We start from the raw sequence: 22646 nt of genomic DNA on the forward strand, positions 1-22646 counted from the left end.
TAGGTGACTATATCGCTGTCAGCTATGTTGTTCTTGGTATTTAACAACTTTTATTGACTACATGTATCTATAAACAGTGAAAATATGTTGAAGTAAAACATTGTTTTTTTGTATACTGAACAACATTTGAAACGCACCACACTAAAATGCACCGACGATGCTCAGATATCATGGGTACATTTCAGTCTGACGGGGATATTTCGTATTATATGGGTGGTGCGTTTCTAATGTTGTTTAGTATATTATACGGTTATCGGTGTTTTTTTATATATCAACCTGCTGAACACATTCAACCCGATCACATATTTGACGCATATCGCCCTTTACATCATAACTATATCAAGATCTACAGTAAGATACTGTATACATAGTGTTTTACCACCCAATTAAACACCCTCAATTTTCATTTCTTTGAGGTTCCAAGATGCATCTTCTCCTCCTTGTTACAAACTGATAAACTCTTTTCGTAGAAAAAGGCATGATATATTTGTATAACGTCATCACCCTTTGTCTTAGCTGACGTCTCAAGCATTCGTGAGACGTCATGGTGACCTTAACGTATGCTCAGTATAGTTTGGAATAACAGTATCTAAACCAAGCACCCATGACGACCAGTGTGTCTGCTGGATATACCGGAACTTATTATGTGGAAAAACTTACCCCTCCGGGTATGCTGGGATCAGACTTCCGGTTGAGCAGCAGTTTGATGATGTCATCTTTGGCGTAAGAGGCAGCGTAGTGAAGCGCCGTGCGACCGTCCTGTATGGGCGATACAGACATTAAAGGTTAGGTACACCATTTAATACAAAACGCCAAACCCTGAGAATAATCAATCTGGTACATACGCCGAAACAGATTCAATTCGGCGTAAAAGGCAAATTGTGTTGAAAATTATATTAAAATGGAGAATCAGGATTGAGAAGTGTCCTGAACTTACCATTCACCTTGTCCATTAAGAAAGTTAGTAAACATATATGAAGACTGTGTAAAGGTCAAAGCAAGAAATGCATTGCTACACTGTGTGTTGGTTTTGTTGTATAACGCCGCAATCAGCAATATTCCAGCTATATGGCGGCAGTCTGTAATGAACTGAGTCTGGACAAGACATTGATTGATTGACACAAGATCCTCGATCGACGCAAATGGTGACAGGTATCAAACGAATCAACGAGCCTGAGCAACTCGAAATCAATTAGAAATTTTGGGGGATGTTGATATGTTGAAATTTCAAAATAATCTAAAGACGAACTTCCATAGTTGCCTCCCTTCCATGGGTCAGCTGGAAGTACGTCACTGTGCTCACAACAGATCTCTTCGAGCATCAAATCCGTCAAGACCCAGTCACATAACTGACATAATCACTTAATTGAGTTGGGGTAGGTCACTTTGAAAAAAGACCAAGGTTAGAATATTCACGACCTAAGTAAAGCTTTCCAAAAGGTTTATGGTAGACATGTTGAGGCCATTTCTAAATTTCATGCATCATTGCTGCCCGATGCAACGATCTGTTTTGACATTCCCGGTTTTATTCGGGTCAGCAGTTGACGAGCCTTTGCATGTGTCTATGACAGGTGCCGCCGGTGGGGCAGGATTCAGTGGTCGAAATAGCCACTGGCTCGCTAGCCCGTGGCTAGTAAAAATCCAGTCGGGCCAGTAAATCACCACTGTCATTGGCTCGAATCCCTAGTGAATTTTCATGGGGTCATTTTGTAAATACGTGTATATCACTCTCTCCGACGTACAATACAATACGAAGTTACAATACACTTTTAAATCATAGAAGATTATGACCTGATAAAAATGTTAGCATCATATTAGCAGCTTAATGACGAAACCCGTGTCCACATTCAAATTTCGGGCCAGTGAATAATTTTGTGGGCTTGTAACTTTCAGGCAAAGCTAGCCCGTATGGCTAGCAACATGTGGAAACTATTTCGCACACTGAGCAGGATAAGCTATTTTCGCGAACACCTGGTATCATCACTATTTCATAGTGATTCATAACACATGCTCGTCGTATCTCATGGTGTCAATCACTTGAATGTCTGGTCCTGTCTGGTCTGTTCACAGACCGCCTGACCGCCTCCGTGGTGTAGTGGTGAGAGCGTCCGCCCGGAGAGCGGAAGGTCGCGGGTTCGATCCCCGACCGCGTCATACCAAAAGACGTTAAAATATGGTACTTGTTGGTCCCTGCCTGTATCTCGGCATTAATGGGTACAACAAGGACTGATCGGCTCGGAGTCAGTATGATGTGTCTGAGTGGGGTATTCATGCTTCACTGCGGCATGGCATCTCAGTGAACTAGCACTATAAAACCAGCTTCAGTCTGGGCTAGTTCAAGCTGCCGCACATACACATACACACGCATGCACGTCGTCATATGAGTGACATATTCTCAAGTACGACGCTAAACCCAATTTCACCTCACCTCACCTTACCTCACCTCACCTCACCTCACCTCACAGACCGCCTCATACAGCTGTAATACTACTGAATGCAGCGTCAGTCGTATCTCATGATATAGTCAGATCGACTCTGCTCTTAGCAAACATTTCTTACGGATAGGGAAAGGGTTTCGTCGTTCCTATTTTGAGACAGCATATGTTTCGAACAAGGAATTCATCTTTTCAGTGTAATTTGAAATCTAGTCTTCCCGTGTGAAACAAAAGTCAACTTTAGAAACGTTTAACTCGTTGTGTAATGAAATCTTGTCAAAGGTAGTGTTATAGTATCGGACACGCCAGTTCTATGGTGCATCCACTTCAGGCGCATCACAAACGCAAGGCCACACAAAAGATACATCAAACCGTGACACCTAAAGGATAATCGCACGGTTTTATATCACAGCCCTGTTTATCACTTTCCGCAAGTAAAAAAATAAACCCAAATTGAATGAGTGAGTGGGTAAGGTTTTACGCCGCTTTTAGGAATATTCCAGCAATATCAAGGCGGGGGACACAAGAAATGGGCTTCACACACTGTACCCATGTGGGGAATCGAACCGGAGTCTTCCGTGTGACGAACGGACGCTTTAACCATTAAGCTATCCCACCTCCCATCCCAGATTGAATAACGAGGGGTTTGTTTGATGAGCAAGGGACGACAATTTGTTTATGGTTACAAACTGACTGACTGACTGAGTTTGGTTTTACGCCGCTTTTAGCAATATTCCAGCTACATCACGGCGGGGGACACCAGAAATGGGCTTCACAAATAGTACCCATGTGGGGATTCGAACCCGGGTCTTCGGCGTGACGAGCCAACGTTTTAACAACTAGACTACCCCACCGCCCTATGGTTACAAACATTAATGTTGATACATACATTGCGTTTTCACCGTAGGGAACAGTAGGATAGGAAAACCTATCCCAGTTCATATGAAACGATCAAATTCGACAGGTTGTTTTTGTTTGTGTTATAGAAGAATGATTACATAAACGCACTTGTAGACTGTCAGTAAATCCCCTGAGGTCAAGCCGTGACAGTCATATCATATTTACACAAACTGCCCACCAGGGTGAAGCGAGTATCGATGAACAGAGCGATAATTTCAGTTTTCGATGACAAAATTGCACACACGTAAAAGAACAGCACAGGATATGAACAAATGAGAAACAAGTGCCAATATTTGTGCACACAACAAATCACTTAAGTCCAAAAAATATTTTAATAAAAATTCAAAGTTTCGTTCTCTAAAAGTTTGAAACTTTACATGGGACAAGATAGCATTGAATCGTTGCTAGGGACGTTTAGCAAGTGTTATTGTCAACGGTGTTTCGTCAATATGAAATCATATCTTCTCGCTATGTATAATTAATAATCCATTCCCTGAGCTTCGTCTTTTTGATTGCTCATCACCTTGCAACAATATGTCGTAAAAGTACAACGTTCAAACGAGTGAGCTAATTGAAAACTCATGTCGAAGCCAGAAGCACTGCTCACTGAATCCGAGCTGAACCGCCAAGTGCTGCTTTCAGAGGAACACACACCTTCTGAACAATCATCAACACAAATACGTTCTGCTGAATTTCACCCGCGGCTCTGTTTACCAAAAAGTGGTTTGTTTCGTATTTCCGGAACGAAAAATCCGGGAAAGGTGTTACACTTTTGGGAACAGTGTTGGTGTATTTGCTTGGAATCTTATTCCTGTGTTTCCATGGAATTCTTCAAACACTACGATCTCTGTGTAAGGAACGCTATGAAAGACGATAGTGTTTGATCAATAACCTGCTGATGGCGACTCCCGCCGACTACCGCACGTGGGGTGTCAGTTTTCACTTGATGTTAACTACGTAATTATCATCGATGGTGGTTGATTGTATTTAATGTCTTCTGAGTTTATTTTGGCTGCAGTGTCACCTAGCTCACTAAACCGTGGAGTTTGATTATTGCTTTAGTTGTAAACGTTTATAGCAAAATCATTCTGTAATTGGCGTTGTTTGCGTAAAAAAACTTGAAATAAATATATTTTGGCTTGAATTTCACCCTGAGTACTGAAACGGGCGTCGTGATTATTTAGACAGTGCTCAACATTTATAGCAAAGGGTAACTGCACTTGTTTGTAATTTGTATAACAAAAACTTATTTCAACAAATGATGGCAGTTGTGAAGAAGTTGTTTGAGCTGGCAGTACAAGTTTAACAGGCCTATTCTTTGACGGTGTTTGTTAATGAAAGGATACAAGTGGTGTTATGAGGCTTGGTGGTGGTGGTGAAATTGGGTTTAACGTCGTGCTTTGAGAATATTTCGATCATATGACGACCTGCATGCGTGTGTATGTGTATGTGCGGCTGCTTGTACTAGCCCAGACTGAAGCTGGTTTTATAGTGCTAGCTCACTGAGATACCATGCCGCAGTGCCAACTCAGACACATTATACTGACTCCGAGCCGACCAGTCCTTGTTGTACCCATTAATGCCGAGCGCCAGACAGGGACCAACAAGTACCATATTTTAACGTCTTTTGGTATGACGCGGTCAGGGATCAAACCCGCGACCTTCCACTCTCCGGGCGGACGCTCTAACCACTACACCACGGAGGCGGTTAGATGCTAGATGATGACGAAACATACTGACATGTTTCTTAAGACATCAAACAAGCCCACAGACGGACACAAATGCACAGTTCGTATTACTAAGACACAAGCCTTGGACTATTAGTATCCCAATGACGTTTACAAACAACACACACACAAAAAAACAAAGCAAATTCCATATCATATGTCTTCTGAACGCAGAGTGTATTGTATGAGTCCTACCATGTCATGTGCATGTCAACCAATATCTAAACCTAATCACCCCCCCCCCCTGATAAAACCACACGTACGTACGTACGCACGTACGCACGCACGCACACACACCATGCAACCATGCCCGTACTAGGATGTAGACCAATGAATGTGATCGTCTCATAGAACAATCATAATCGTTTTCCGGATCATGTTGGAGATTTTATCCCTTGCGAAGGAAACCAACGCATTTGGTTAACACCATTCCTGCACAGGAGTGAGTGTTATTTTACGCCGATTTTTACCAATATTCCAGCAGAGGATTCACACATTGTGAATATGATGGGATTCGAACCTGGGCGTGACGAGCGAACACGTTAACCACATGGCTAACCCAAACGCTATACTTCAGACAGATAATCGAAGAAAGCGGATAAATAAATCTATAACCGCGTGAAAACAATCAAAGACGAATGTCGGAATCTTAGACCAATATCATGGATTAAATAGAGCGTTGAGATAGATTTTCATACACCCTGATACAGACGGGTCCAAAAAGGTGGAAAAACTTTACCTCGTCGTCAAGGTAACACTCATTTTGTCAGTCTCTGTTGTTAATGAAATTCAAACTCCTTACAGCGAAACGGCGTCGCGTAAAGTGTATTAACTCTGAATTCAGATGTACGCGTCGCACAGAGCCTTAACATGGCCAAACCGCCGTCTCGAGTTCACTCGGCAATATGGCGACAAACAAAGCTTCGCATCACATTCTGATGGGAAAATACCCCGTGTAAAACAATTCAGATGGAACTTTTCAGATTGACTGACTTTACTGTAAGCACACTGGAGAATCGTTTGCCTCAAATTCTGCTTTATTCCGGCTCAGTAAAAATATCAACCTAGTTGGTCCAGTATATCAAGCATTGTTTGCAGAACGAGTATCAAACTTGTCTGCGAGCCTAGAGCATATCCAGATCACTGGACAGTGACTAATGTCAGTAGAAAACTACATCAGCTCTTCACGGGTTGCTGATTACATACCGATATTCATATATCTTCACCGATCATTACTCAAGTTTTTAAACATATGTGTTATGAAGCACATCTGCCCAGGACTATGTCAATAATGAAGAAAACCTGTTCAGGCGTTATGAGGCACACCTGACAAGGCGTAATGAGGCACACCTGACAAGGCGTAATGAGGCACACCTGACAAGGCGTAATGAGGCACACCTGACAAGGCGTTATGAGGCACACCTGACAAGGTGTAATGAGGCACACCTGACAAGGCGTAATGAGGCACACCTGACAAGGCGTAATGAGGCACACCTGACAAGGCGTAATGAGGCACACCTGACAAGGCGTTATGAGGCACACCTGACAAGGCGTTATGAAACAAAAATGGTAAGGCGTTATGAAGCACTCATGTTAAAGCGTTATGAAGCACACCTGACAAGGCGTTATGAGGCACACCTGACAAGGCGTTATGAAACACAAATGGCAAGGCGTTATGAAGCACTCATGTTGAGGCGTTATGAAGCACTCCTCGAAAGGCGTTATGAAGCACTCATGATAAGGCGTTATAAAGCACTTATGTTAAGGCGTTATGAAGCACACCTGACAAGGCGTTATGAAGCACTCATGTTAAAGCGTTATGAAGCACACCTGACAAGGCGTTATGAGGCATACCTGACAAGGCGTTATGAAACACAAATGGCAAGGCGTTATGAAGCACTCATGTTGAGGCGTTATGAAGCACTCCTCGAAAGGCGTTATGAAGCACTCATGATAAGGCGTTATAAAGCACTTATGTTAAGGCGTTATGAAGCACACCTGACAAGGCGTTATGAGGCATACCTGACAAGGCGTTATGAAACACAAATGGCAAGGCGTTATGAAGCACTCATGTTGAGGCGTTATGAAGCACTCCTCGAAAGGCGTTATGAAGCACTCATGATAAGGCGTTATAAAGCACTTATGTTAAGGCGTTATGAAGCACACCTGACAAGGCGTTATGAAGCACTCATGTTAAAGCGTTATGAAGCACTCCTGACAAGGCGTTATCAAGCACTCATGTTAAGGCGTTATCAAGCACTCATGTTAAGGCGTTATGAAGCACACCTGACAAGGCGTTATGAAGCACACCTGACAGGGGTTATGAAGCACTCATGTTAAGGCGTTATGAAGCACACCTGACAAGGCGTTAAGAAGCACACCTGACAAGGCGTTATGAGGCACTCATGTTAAGGCGTAATGAAGCACTAATGTTAAGGTGTTATGAAGCACTCCTCGAAAGGCGTTATGAAGCACTCATGATAAGGCGTTATAAAGCACTTATGTTAAGGCGTTATGAAGCACACCTGACAAGGCGTTATGAAGCACTCATGTTAAGGCGTAATGAAGCACTAATGTTAAGGTGTTATGAAGCACACCTGTTCAGGCGTTATGACGCACGCATTGTTATCCATGTGAACTGAGTTCACCTGATGAAGGGACCTGGAATGGTTCCGAAACGTCATGAGGGAAATAAAAAAAGACGTTTAATCCATAAAAATATCTTGGACATCTATGTACAACTTCTAAATGCCATTGAAAGACATCACGCATGGTCAGTCGGTATGAAGCACACCCGGAAACAAAGATGAAGCAAACGGGAAATAAAGACTCGGAAACAACGCGTTGTCAGTGCCGTGTTGCCTACAGAATCGTATGACAAGACTTGATTACATTGTGTTTGTGCCTCCTCCATGTTGTGTTGCCATGTAATGACAGAACCTCTGATGGACCAGAGTTGACATGTTGTTCTATTCAAGTGATTGTTGAACGTGCAGTAATTCGATTGATCTATGTGAGATATGCTCTCCCATTGTCGAGTCCATCAAAAACAATATTGCTATCACACACAGCTGCACATAACGACTAGGTATCTTTATTGCCATTGCACACTGTCGACTATATTTTGGGTCATTCGTATGGAAACAACCTGCTGGACATTTGTATCTTGCGGGAAAAAAATACAATTTATTGTCATGGCTCAAGACTTCCTCTGATAAGATACTTCGTAACTCCTCTAAATGAGTGAGTGTAGTTTTACGCCACTTTTAGCAATATACTCATTGTAACCATGTGGGGAATCGAACCCGGGTCTTCGACGTGACGGATGAACGCTTTAACCACTAGGCTACCCCATCGCCCCAACTCCTCTAAAAGTAGTAGTTGCAGTAGTAGTTATAGTAGTAGCAGTAGTAGCAGCAGCAGTGATAGTGGGGGTAAGAGTCGTAGTAGCAGTAGTAATTCCCGTCGTCGTCGTCGTCGTCGTCGTCGTAGAAGAAGAAGAAGAAGAGCCCTCAGTTCGACCACAAGCGAGGTATATACTATATTGCATTGAAATCCCTCCACTGGTCAAGAATCAGAGAAAGAATAGAGTTTAAGATTTTAACTCTAACTTATCAAGCACTAAATGGAACTGCTCCACTCTATCTTCAAGCCCTTGTCTCACCGTACGTCCCACCGAGGAATCTCAGATCTGCCCATCAATCACTTCTTGTTGTGCCTCCATATAAACTCAAAACTTTCGGACATAGATCCTTCAAACATTCAGCTGCTTTCTTGTGGAACTATCTCCCTACAGACATTAAATCTGCTCCAACTCTCTCAAGTTTTAAATCTCATCTAAAGACATTTCTTTTTCTTCGCTATTGACTGTCTTGTGTTTGCGCTTAGAGCATGGCCTAGTGATGTTGAGTCAAGCGCATTACAAATGATCTATATTATAATTATTATTATATTATTACCCACTGTACGGGGCACACCCTCAGTTTCAGCTAAACTTGGAGCCGACAATGCTCCCTTCACCGTACGTGACTGACATACAACGGTCCAAGTCGATCCATATTTGGGGATTTCACCTGTTTGAAGCCCCTAAACTCCATGACATCCATGAAACCCAAGAAATCCATGGAACTCATGCTTGTATACATATTAGTTTCATCAATGTACATGAAACAAGTTGTTATTGAAAGTGATACTAGTATTACTTATTAATAATATGGCATGTAAAAGATGGTAGACAAAGATATAAGAGACGTATAATTTGATATACTGGGATTATTGGCCAAGAAGCGCCCGAAGACGTATACTTTAACTTTGGTATATGATACCGAATCTTTTTTGGGACTAACTACAGTGTTTTGTAACATCACCCCATATCCCAAACCCTACAGCCTCTCCCTCCCATCTTCCCCCGAGGAGAGGAATGCGACACAAACAGATATCTATGAATAATTGATGTTTAAACATTTCTTTCGAACACTCGCTGTCATCACTTTTTCCATTGATTCTTTTACATCTTATCATCGTTATTTTGGCTTTTACGCCCAAATGGAATCTGTTTTGTACGATAATCATGACTACTTATTCTTTGGACATTAGTAATCGGCATCCCGTATTAGCGAACATCCAAGACGATAAGGCGATTTGTAACGCCTACAGTGGGTTAGTGCATATCAAAATGCGGGTATAAATATGCTTGTGTATGAACACTGCAGGAACTGTTAGTCTAGCATGCATTCACCATGTTGCTGCATTGTACTACAGTTTATTTAGTCCTGACGAGTTTCGCTACAAGCCCGCTCCATAGCAACACCACTCAGCGGTACATTGGCTGCTCTCATATTACACTTCTTTAATAGAGAATAATCGATTTTACCAACAAAATCGTTGAAGTAGAGATGATGGTAAATTGTGAAAACTATTTGAAAATGTCGTTGTGAAAACATAAAATCTATATTTTCTTGGACAAATATTAACTTGAGGAAAATATTCTTTGTGAGAAGAAAACCGCGACTTATTTAAACAGAATCGTAATTTCAGATAAATTTGTATGTGCTTGATAGTCACTGTGATGTATTGAACGGGGCTAGGCACTGTGAACCTGTCATGCAACACGCTCTGAACATTCAACACAAGCAACAAAGACACTTTGTAATGTAGAGATGGATATAACAGAGAAAACCAGTGTATTGATTGTTGAAGTGCAGGTATCCGACATGCTGAAAAAACAAACAGTGCCTAATACACGGGCAAACAGCGGACAATGAGAAATTAACAGATTTACCTGCCTAAACAGACGAGATGATGACGTCGGCACGAACTCTGTTGTTGCAGTCAAATGGATGTTTATATCAGTCGATCCGCGGTGGTACGCACAATAATGTACACATATTTTCAGATAACATGACTTGATGAAGAATTAATAAAGTATTTTTATTGAAAAAGTAAGTTTATACTTCCAGCAGTGTGGAAGTAATTGCCTTCAGTTCAGCTGATTTAGAAGCAGGATCGGGATTGGCTACGTGGGTTAGATGGGTAGTGGAATCAATATTGTCCAAGCAGGTATTCAATATGGGTTGGTATTCTGTTATGCGACGAGTACGTTTCATTAAACACATGTGACATCGTGGGGAAAAAGCGACAAAACCCTTATCTATAATCATAAGAAAATTGAATTCATTGTACGATTCTCAATATATCGAGAGAACGTGTTTATTAATCACTGTCAAAGAGTGACGATACAGAGAGTCGGAGAAAAGAGGCGCATATCGTGCAAAACACGCTAGGGCAAGTTAAAACTTTGGTTCACTGATTTTATGTTTTTTAAAATTTAGAAACATTTACCATGAAATATTGGGGAAGTTTTGCTTAGGCGTAATATGTATGGCATTCTGTGTAAGTTCACTTAATGTGTATGACAATCTGCCTAAGTTCACTCAATACGTATGATATTCTGTCTACGTTCACGCAATACGTATGACATTCTGTCTGAATTGACTTAATGCATGTGGCAATCTGAATACGTTCACAAAATACATGTTACATTCCGTGTAAAATCAGTTAATACGTATGACATTCTGTTAAAGTTCACTTAATTCATCTGATATTTTGCCTTAGTATGTCTTTCTGTGTGATTCATTTATGTATATGACATTCTGTGTAGATTCACGTAATATGTATGACATTCTGTGTAGATTCACGTAATATGTATGACATTCTGTGTAGATTCACGTAATATGTATGTCATGCTGTGTAGATTCACGTAATATGTATGACATTCTGTGTAGATTCACGTAATATGTATGACATTCTGTGTAGATTCACGTAATATGTATGACATTCTGTGTAGATTCACGTAATATGTATGACATTCTGTGTAGATTCACGTAATATGTATGAAATACTGTGTAGATTCACGTAATATGTATGCCATTCTGTGTAGATTCACGTAATATGTATGACATTCTGTGTAGATTCACGTAATATGTATGTCATTCTGTGTAGATTCACTTAATATGTATGACATTCTGTGTAGATTCACGTAATATGTATGTCATTCTGTGTAGATTCACGTAATATGTATGACATTCTGTGTAGATTCACGTAATATGTATGTCATTCTGTGTAGATTCACGTAATATGTATGACATTCTGTGTAGATTCACGTAATATGTATGACATTCTGTGTAGATTCACGTAATATGTATGTCATTCTGTGTAGATTCACTTAATCTGTATGACATTCTGTGTAGATTCACGTAATATGTATGTCATTCTGTGTAGATTCACGTAATATGTATGACATTCTGTGTAGATTCACGTAATATGTATGTCATTCTGTGTAGATTCACGTAATATGTATGACATTCTGTGTAGATTCACGTAATATGTATGTCATGCTGTGTAGATTCACGTAATATGTATGAAATACTGTGTAGATTCACGTAATATGTATGCCATTCTGTGTAGATTCACGTAATATGTATGACATTCTGTGTAGATTCACGTAATATGTATGTCATTCTGTGTAGATTCACTTAATCTGTATGACATTCTGTGTAGATTCACGTAATATGTATGTCATTCTGTGTAGATTCACGTAATATGTATGACATTCTGTGTAGATTCACGTAATATGTATGTCATTCTGTGTAGATTCACGTAATATGTATGACATTCTGTGTAGATTCACGTAATATGTATGACATTCTGTGTAGATTCACGTAATATGTATGTCATTCTGTGTAGTTCAATTAACACTAGAGTTGCAACAGGTCATCGGTGCACGGTAATAATTACCATTTGTTCAGTTTTCCATTCTGTTGTTATTTTCAGTTCAGTCTGGAATTAGCACAACGAATAACCTGATAATACCACGAGCCTCTTGACTTGTCAATTCTTTAGGATCTGACAATCGTTATTTATCTTATTTAACAGTTGATCGTTGACTTATTGTTACCAAATATAGATATTTGTGAGCCAAAATATTGTGTTTCTCTTGTCTGTAGGTGCTTGTGTATTGAATCGAAATATACGGAACCGAAATGTCTCTGCCATTATTGTATCGAAACGATGGTGTATGATTGGAACTCTACTTTCTGACATACTAATTGATTTCACTTAATACGAATGACATTATGTGTAAGTTCGCTTAATGTGAATGCTATGCCTAATACGTATGGCATTCTATGTTAATGAGCTTAATATGTATCACATTCTGTGTTAGTTCTCTTAATACGTATCATGATATCCAGTATATGCTACCCATAATACGTATCCTGTGTAAACTTTATTAGACAAATGTTCAGTAAGAACATATTCAATAAGTAGACCAGGAACGTGAAAATATCAAAATATTATTATCAACATTGCAATACAATATACCTAAAACAGTTTCTTGTGTATTTCTTGAGGAACCATGCTCTATAACCTAACACATTTAGAACACACGCCTTACTGAAACGACCGCCTCCGTGGTGTAGTGGTTAGAGCGTCCGCCCGGAGAGCGGAAGGTCGCGGGTTCGATGCCCGACCGCGTCATACCAAAAGACGTTAAAATATGGTACTTGTTGGTCCCTGCCTGGTGCTCGGCATTATTGGGTACAACAAGGACTGGTCGGATCGGAGTCAGTATACTGTGTCTGAGTGGGGTATTCATGCTTCACTGCGGCATGGTATCTCAGTGAGCTAGCACTACAAAACCAGCTTAAGTCTGGGCTAGTACAAGCAGCCGCACCTACACATACACACGCATGCACGTCGTCATATGAGCGAAATATTCTCAAGCACGACGTAAAACCCAATTTCACCTCACCTCACCTCACTGAAACCAGAATAGTGATGACACCATTAAGATGGATTATTGATGCTGTGTACCAAAAACACTAAAATCATAGCGTTTATCTTTCGCTGTCATTGAAACTGCGCTCCTCACATGTATGTGTATATGTGACACACAATATCATGTTACTACTGACATGTATAGTTTGAGACTTTCGAGTAATATGCCTTGAAGAAAGACAGGTATCTACCTAGCTGCGTAAAGGTAACATACTGGTGGCGCTGTGTATTGAAATCAGCTTCGTATGTAACGCTGACACTGTCAAAGCCAACACTGCAAGGGAGAGCTATAGCTATTTTACGACATGGTCATCTTAGTTTCGAGGGTAATGTGTTGAAGAACCTGATTAGTGGTTGAAGTACATACAATTTGTGAAGGAGGCGACAGGATTTATTTTACTCGATTTAACATTTTTGGCATTATATTTTATATTACTTACGATAAAGAAAAATTAATAAGGTCTTTAATATTTTCAAAATGTTAGGTCTTTATCGGTTCCTTGCTCATGTGAATGCTTACATTTAAAGATATAATAACATTCATCTCCGATATCATCCATGATGCGACATGTATATTTCCTCTCACATTGTGTCTTTTATTCCACGTTTTCGACAGGCGGTCAGTGGCATTATGTATGAAAAATACTAATTGCATTGCCAAACTGAATGGTAACAGTGCCAGACAGAGAACGATGGGATTTTGTCTAATTCTACTGACAGAATAATTGTCGTTGAACAAAGTTTCAATCAACCTTTTTTAACGGTTGGATCTGTGGAATGTTGTTTGCAGTAAAGTACTGATACGAGTGAGTGAGTGAGTGAGTTTAGGCTTAGTGTTACGCCGCTTTTAGCTATATTCCGGCAGTATCACGGTCGGGAACACCACAAATGGGCTTCACACATTGTGCCCATGTGGGGATTCGAACCCGGGTCTTCGGCGTGACGAGCCAACGCTATAACCATTAGGCTACCCCACCGCCCTGTCAACGCTAAATAATGACATTGCTTTCAAGTATCGAACTGAGAAAGTGACTCGGTAAGAAGAACGTGTGGTGAAATAGACAAATGAAATTATATAAACAGTTTATTTACTGTCATAACATATAAAAAGCTCGCGCCTGTGAGATATCAACAAAACATTATGAAAATAGCTCACACCAAAGCCTTCACCGAGTATTCACCAGACAGCCCGCTTCCAAGTTGCGCGAACCTATTTCACTGCGCACGTGCTATGAGCGCAGCTCAGCTGTTGAAACCCGTATTCCCCAGAAAAGTCTGGGGAAAATTAGTGAAACGTTTGAACTCCGATTTCGCGCGTTTTTTTTCATTGCGTTAATTTTCAACTTTATAAGTTGAATTTGCATTTTTGAAGCTTTGTTTCGGTAAGTCCATACCGAAAGGTATCAGAATCTGCAAAGTTGTGTTTTACGTTGCATGTGATCTTTAACTATTTCCACATACATGACGCCGGATTGTAAATAATCGACTCTGGGCCTCACAATCCAGTGATTGGCATCATGAGTATCGATCTATGCAATTGGGATTCGATGATATGCATGAACCAAATCGGCGAGTCAGACTACCCGATCCCGTTAGCCGCCTCTTACAAGCATCGGTCAACTGAAGATCAATTCTAACCCCGATATTCACGAGTTCTTGGTTACAAGAACACTAATTATGACATGTGACTGTAGATGGGATGGGAGAGTTGTATTTATCAACTTCACAATAAGGAGAAAATGTACTATAATGGTAAATAATCCGGGAAGAACGTTAAGATTCCCAGATTCTCCTTTGAGACAACTTATACTCTATTATCACATATGTCATTTTGCCTTTAGCGGATTCCCTTGAGATAGAACTATCACACATAGGGCCTGTAAGTCTCGCGAGGCGCTACTTCCGGTAGTTCCGTGCGCGCCAACTTGCGATATGCGAGACGGAGCCAAGCTAACTGCCGATAACAGATTTCCGGTGACAAGCGTATATTCAAGAACCAGTTCTGGTTCCAAATTGCGCGACCGCCAAATATGACTTTACAAGACCAGCCCATGTTTGGCTCGTAATAGTTGGCTAATTTGGGGATAGTTAGATTGGAAATTTGTTATACCTGCAAGGATTATCGGTTCCTTACAATCATGATCTCATTAGAAAAGGTATGAAACGTTGTTTGTCACCGGAAGTACGAAGGTCTCGCGAAGTGCCGTGACCTACTTACGGGCCCTATGACTTAAAGTGACAAACCTCTTTCATAAAATAACCCGGACTTGATTCCCTACATGGTACGAAGTGTAAACCCATTTCTGGTGTATCCACACTGATATTGCTGGAATATTGCAAAAACGGCGTAAAACTATACTCACGCGCTCACATTTCATGAAACAATTCAATCCAAACAAAGAACTGCATATATTACCTTTATCTGGAACCTCAAACCAAAAGCCGACTTTTGTAGAAACAACATGTTATTTTTTTACTGGTTTCGAAAAATCGTTTAGAATATTACCCATTTGGGATGTTCCCTGCCGTGATATTGCAGAAATGTTGTTATGTGTCGCGCAACACCATACTCGCTCAATCAAAATATATTTGAAATGTCAGCATCTCTTTGACAAACTTCTTTCCTTTCATAGTTCACAGCACTACAGAAGACTTATCAGACCGTTCCAGAGCACCTTTGAAATAACAATACTAATTGAGTAAAATCGATACTAAATTATACCGGAATCAGTTGTTGACATCATTTTGTGGAGGATAACGGTCGATGATTTCGTTGTGTTGCAACAAACTTCAAATTCAGACATTGTCGTCGCTAGCTCGTTATTTTGACCCCCCAACAATGAAATACAAACGTCTAGAGGTCTCCCACAAACAACTAAATATCGTTTGAAATTGTCGTTTGCAAGCTTGATTTCCAGTAATCATACTCGAAGTTTGGTCGATTATTAATGTTGCATAAGTGAAAATCAATCAGCATTTTTATCGATCGTAGAGAGCGGCGTCTCTACCTGTATGTTGCATGTGTCAATAACTCCCTAGGCTAAGTGAGGTCTTTTCCTCAAGTCAATAAAATGAACCTACTCATCTCTCGGGTATGTTAAACACTGAACACCGATATGTAAGCGGTGGGAAAGTGTTTTCAAGGAGTCTCCTCCCACGTATTGAAACGCTCAGATGGTTATCCTCACATCGTCAGTTTCCGTCGGAGAAATTAAAATGCTTTTAGTTCCATTGAAGACGTTGTCCCATTTTAGATCTCTTGGAGATCCAACTTTGTCATCGATACCGCAATTGCATTATATATCATTGGACCGATCAGCTAAATTTTTATAATGATGCTGGTTAATTATTCACATAATCATTAAAACGTACCATGGCTATGAATTCATTCTTTGGCGTTACCTTGACAAAAACTCACCTTGGCCTTAGCATTGACGTTGACCCCAAGGTCAATGAGACGTTCGGCAATTACAAGCTTGTTCTCTCGTACAGCAACCATAAGAGGGGTCACACCCGTTTCCTGGAACAATAGAGGGGATTCTATAGCACCATGAGCATCATATACACCATACTACTCAATTTCTGGTAGGGATAGTCACATAATGCAATGATCAATCAAACGAAATTCGCATTATTTGGATGTTACAGTCTTTGACGTGGCTGGAAGGTTAATATATATCCCTATCAATTTGAGTAGTGTGCGTCTTACCTACTCAGCACATGATGCTATCATAGATAAAACGATAATGTAGAAATGAGAAAACTTGCTTATACGATCTATAAAGTTTGTGGGGAATTACAGCCCCTTGCTTAACGCAAGGTAGGTTTTACTACTACTTCGATATATAAATACAACACTAGATAAGAGCTCAGTACGAAATACGACAGTTGAGGCATTAACAACCAACAATAGATCAAAGTATAATTGCGTACATTTCTGTGGATGAAATTACTGTACAAATAATTTAGACCGCCTCCGTGGCGTAGTGGTTAGAGCGTCCGCCCGGAGAGCGGAAGGTCGCGGGTTCGATCCCCGACTGCGTCATACCAAAAGACGTTAAAATATGGTACTTGTTGGTCCCTGTCTGGCGCTCGGCATTAATGGGTACAACAAGGACTGGTTGGCTCGGAGTCAGTATAATGTGTCTGAGTGAGGTATTCATTCTTCACTGCGGCATGGTATCTCAGTGGGCTAGCACTATAACACCAGCTTAAGTCTGGGCTAGTACAAGCAGCCGCACATACACATACACACGCATGCACGTCGTCATATGATCGAAATATTCTCAAGCACGACGTTAAACCCAATTTCACCTCACCTCACCTCACAAATAGTTTAGATATGTCGTTGATGAAATGACCGCATATTGCAACACGGTGACCGTAAAATACAGAGAGAAATCTGCCGTGGTATTGTACTTTATCTCTATGTTTCTTATAGCACCGTTAGAATCCAATAGGAATCAACGGTAGGTGGTATTGAAAAGCGGATACAATGTATGTATTATTGTACCAAAATACAGATGCTGTTATATGACAATCTTAGCCTGTCATTATATATGATATCTTTATCAGTCATATTTCTATCCCAGATATATAATAAATGAACGCAGACATTGACATAAGATGGTGGTGAAAGCGTTCGCTCTTCACGCAAATAACCGGGTTTGATCTTCCGTAGGCGCAAAACCATACTCATTAAAACATATTTTTGCAAGTCAATATTGAAATTATGAATATCATTAATACTGTCCTGTACCTAAAGCAATGTCAGGCGTGAAGGTGAAGGTCACGAGCCACATGTCTGCAGCAGCCATAATTAATTTTGTCATTTTGTGTTATAACATCGAACGTTGCCCTCTCAGTTATGATCAGAATAGTTGTGTATTTGGTGATCATATAAGCAAAATAATGAATAGTAATCTATGACAGGGAGTCCTCGTCAGTTACGCTTTTAACGAAGGTATCGGCATTTTTTTTGTGACAGCAACATTATAGAGAAAAGACAAAGGGATAGGATGGACCCTTGCTGTATACCGTCTGTCGGGATTGCTTGTATACGTGTGTGCTGCCCTTAATCCCACAATGGTCTTAAGTCCACATCGACTGCTGGTTGAGGTGGTTCCGGAATGCCAAGGTCGTAAGTAATACAAGTGTACTCACAGAGCTACACTGCCAATATCGACATGTAATCCCAAGTATTTTGTCTATATTTTCAGAGCAAACAGACTCCAATAATAATAAAGTTCAATTCTAACGTACATAGACAAATATACCTAGCTCATATGTGGTGTTGGTAAATATAACGGATGTGTAAATATTGGTTGTATTGACCGAGATGTCCAGATACATATACAAAAGGTCAATACAAATGGTCAGTCACATGATAGGGGATGAAACAATGCTGCAATCAATTGTACAATTCAGCAGCTCTGCTTCAAGGATGTACATGAGGATGTTCCTTTGTGTACTGATCAGTATATCACGTTGACAGGAAATCTTTATGGATGTGCTTGACCGTTTCTTCTGGGATTAACAGAGGCGATTCTTCGATAGGTCTTGTATTTCTGAATGACCATAACGGTCGATATTGGATCAAGCTTACAGCACGAGCACGAAACTATCGAATAATGATGTGACTATTTCTTATAGATTGGTAGGTTCAATATCAGAGAGCGGATGGAGAGAACTGTAAGTTCAATGACACAACTGAGTCAAAAAATCAAAATGAAAAAAAAAATACAGTGATAAGATTGCACGGGAAGCTGTGAAGTTGTTTGAAGTTATTTCAGATAATGTTCACTAAGAAAACTGTCCGTAATTCCTAGATTATCTGCAGTACATCAACGCACCAGGAAGGACGTCTGTACCGAATACGATTTCTTTCATGGAAATATATCTGTTTCCCATTTCATGAAAGCTAAGAACGGTGTTAGATTAATGGCGTATTTATAAGTATGACAGTAAGAAGAAAATACAGGTATGGTTTTAACTTAATCGTTGTGGAGCGTAGTGGATCAAAGGTTCATCTCAAGACACTGGAGCGATAACAAATATCATTTTCGTCAATGGTCTTTCGTCGTTGCCTGTTAAAACGGTGTCCAATGAACAAATACTAATGTAACTATCTTATCAGTGCCAGGTGGCAAAGTCGTCAAATGCTCAGGTATCTACTATACAGGGTTGCGTCTCTTGGGCACATCAAAGCCTTTGCTTGTGGGTTCGAATCCTAGTTGCCAATGTTTCTAGGTCTGTAAGCAACACATCCTGGTTCGTGGGTTTGACCAAAGACGTTAATGTCTGATACCTGCAATACTTCGTGATTTTCTCCCACATTAAGCTGACACACAGTGATATAACTGGAATACTATTATATACGGCGTTGAACCAAACTTACTCTGTAAATACCTGTCAGTACTAGGACAGATAGTCGCATACAACAGTGAAATCTAAGGTTTCGGGCAATACAAGTTTAAAATGTTCCACCAAAGTGTTGAATTTATTGCAAGGCCAGAATGTGTCACCAAGTGACGTCATTTCATTGTGACGTCACGATCAGAACTCGTTACCTGTAGATTTAACCGCGCTAAACTGATCGTACGGATTTATGTGATTGCACAAACAGATCCCGACAATGACTGAAAAATAACAGCGACATTGCACGTGTTCATAATCATTGTGCTACATAACAGGAATGCACAGCGAATTTCACTCTTTGATGTCAAGTATTTCAACTAAGGTCACAGATGATAATGAGTCTTTGGACAACTATCAAAGAAAAATAATATCAGATGCACACGAAAAGAAATTATCTAAATATTTGTTTCTTTGGAAATGTAACCTTTAAATCAGATATTTAAAAAAGGTAGTTATTCTGATCTGCAAACGCTGATTTGTCAAATAGAATAATATACATTCAATATTTGATCACGTTGTGCATGTTCTATACATCCGATAGAAGCAGAGCACGTTTCATGATAATATTTCTTTATGAATAAATATATATATACTCTCCCCCCCAAAAAACGCATCATGAAAATAGTAATTTCATGTAGCAATGAATTAAAATGTGATTCATTTTACAAAAGGTTTTGCTCTGTTTATGAGTCATATGGTGTTTACGTTTTGAAACATCACAACAAAACGCACCATCCGTAAAATACCCGTATTTAACATCATAATTTTCAATTTCGGCGTGTAGTGTCACAGAATACACAATTCACATACAATGCACGTGAAAGTTGGGGATCAGATAGTGTCAATGATGGGTATAAAAGGTTGATCGCTGTCTGTCGATTATTCACTGTATTTAGAATATTGTTGACGAACGCAAAATGCCACGTCTAAGTGAAGCCAACAGTCATATCGCCATTGGTATGCTTGAAACTGGCCAGTCTCAACGTGCAGTTGCCCGACGCATGAATGTTCACCAAAGCACCATTTCACGGCTCTGGGAGATATATCGCCGGCAGAATGCGGTAGCAGATGCCCCTCGTAGTGGGCGACCTCGAGCGACCACTGCGGCGCAGGACCGCTACATCCGGGTACATCACCTGCGTCATCGAACAGCTACGGCGACCAGTACCGCTCGACAAATACCCGGATTGAGGAGGCTTTCTGCACAGACCGTCAGGAACAAGTTGAGAGAGGCTGGTTTACGTGCCAGAAGACCTTATTTTGGCCCTGTGCTTCGACAACAACATCGTCGACATCGAGTTCAATGGTGCACCAACGTTCAGGCCTGGAACCTACCGAATTGGCGTAGAATCTGGTTCAGTGATGAATCACGATTTCTATTGGAACGACGCGATGGAAGAATGCGGGTGTACAGACGTCGACGTGAACGTTTCGCCGACGCTTGCGTTCCCCAGGTGGACAGATTCGGCCGGGGCCGTGTTATGATGTGGGGAACGATCACCTGCCGTAGGAGAAGTGATTTGGTGATGATCCAGGGCAATCTGACAGCTCAACGGTACTGTGACGAAACCCTACGCCCACACCTCCTTCCAATCATTGATCGCCAGAGGGAGTTGTTTCAACAGGACAATGCCAGGCCCCACACAGCACGTCACACTAGAGACTTCCTCCAGAACCACAACATCAATGTGCTCCCCTGGCCCTCAAGATCACCGGATTTAAACCCGATCGAACATCTGTGGGATGCCCTGGACAGACGGGTGCGACGCCGTAACCCTCAGCCCCAGACGATTCAGCAACTCACACAGGCACTACAGGCAGAGTGGGCTGCGATTGGGCAACACGAGATTCTGAGACTTATTCGTTCGATGCCGAGGCGATGCCGTGCAGTTCTGGATGCCCACGGTGGTCACACGAGGTATTGACTTCAGCGCCACCACACGTCTCCATGTGACACTCAAACTGACTTTCCTCGAGTTGGTGCCAAAGACGGATAAGTCTGCATTCCCAGTGTGCAGTTTCGCTATATTTCATTTACTCATAAAGCCTACAAGATGTTTCAAAATAAACATAAAAATACAGTTGAAATTCCTATGTGCGTTTCTTTTTTGGGAGAGTATATATTATGGGCCGGATGATATTATCTTTGGTGTGATGTTCCATATCTATTTCAAATGAACCATCGACTTGATTTGAAACATTATCACACTCAATTCTGGAAAAGCGAATAAATCTCTTAAAAGAGAAACCAATTACACGTATATTTAAAGGAATCAGTTTAACGCCTGTTTTCCCTTGAATCATCTCGTTCCTGCACTGGTCATTATATTGCACTGGAGATGATGAATGATTATCATTTGATGGCTTTGTCTCACTAATATATCAAATCATGGAGACGAATAAAGGAACACACGAAAGTGCACGTGTTCCTGTAAGCTACTGATTTTCGGGTTTCTTGTCATGCACAGTGGCTGAAAATCTGGAAATAATAAAGGAAAACTTGTACTTTCATGTTTCCCGTATTCGTTTCCAAGAGTACATATATGACCTTTGGCAACCGCCATGAATTACTGAGGCCATTGACTCATTGTATCACAAATGTATCTTGGTAAATATTTCGGACACCTTCGTCGCCATCGGCCCTATCAGGTAACCTAGAGTTGTCTCCCCGGAAAACCCTCCAGTACCTTCGAACAAGAATGAACAAGACGGTAGATGATTGCGTGACACCTTCTAATGGATGTCGGCTACTTAATTCTTTGTATCGACATGATGCCTTCATCGGTTTATCCACACTGAGCGAATACATATACATGCTGATATGTTTCTA

General features: G+C 40.8%; 1 pseudogene; it reads right to left on the bottom strand.

Annotated features, from left to right (window-relative positions):
* LOC124254982 overlaps positions 1-22646 on the bottom strand; it is an 88100-nt pseudogene that overhangs the window by 49437 nt on the left and 16017 nt on the right.

The sequence above is a fragment of the Haliotis rubra genome, unplaced genomic scaffold (genome assembly GCF_003918875.1).
Source record: "Haliotis rubra isolate DU_JTF1 unplaced genomic scaffold, ASM391887v1 Scf59, whole genome shotgun sequence".
Lineage (NCBI taxonomy): Eukaryota > Metazoa > Mollusca > Gastropoda > Lepetellida > Haliotidae > Haliotis > Haliotis rubra.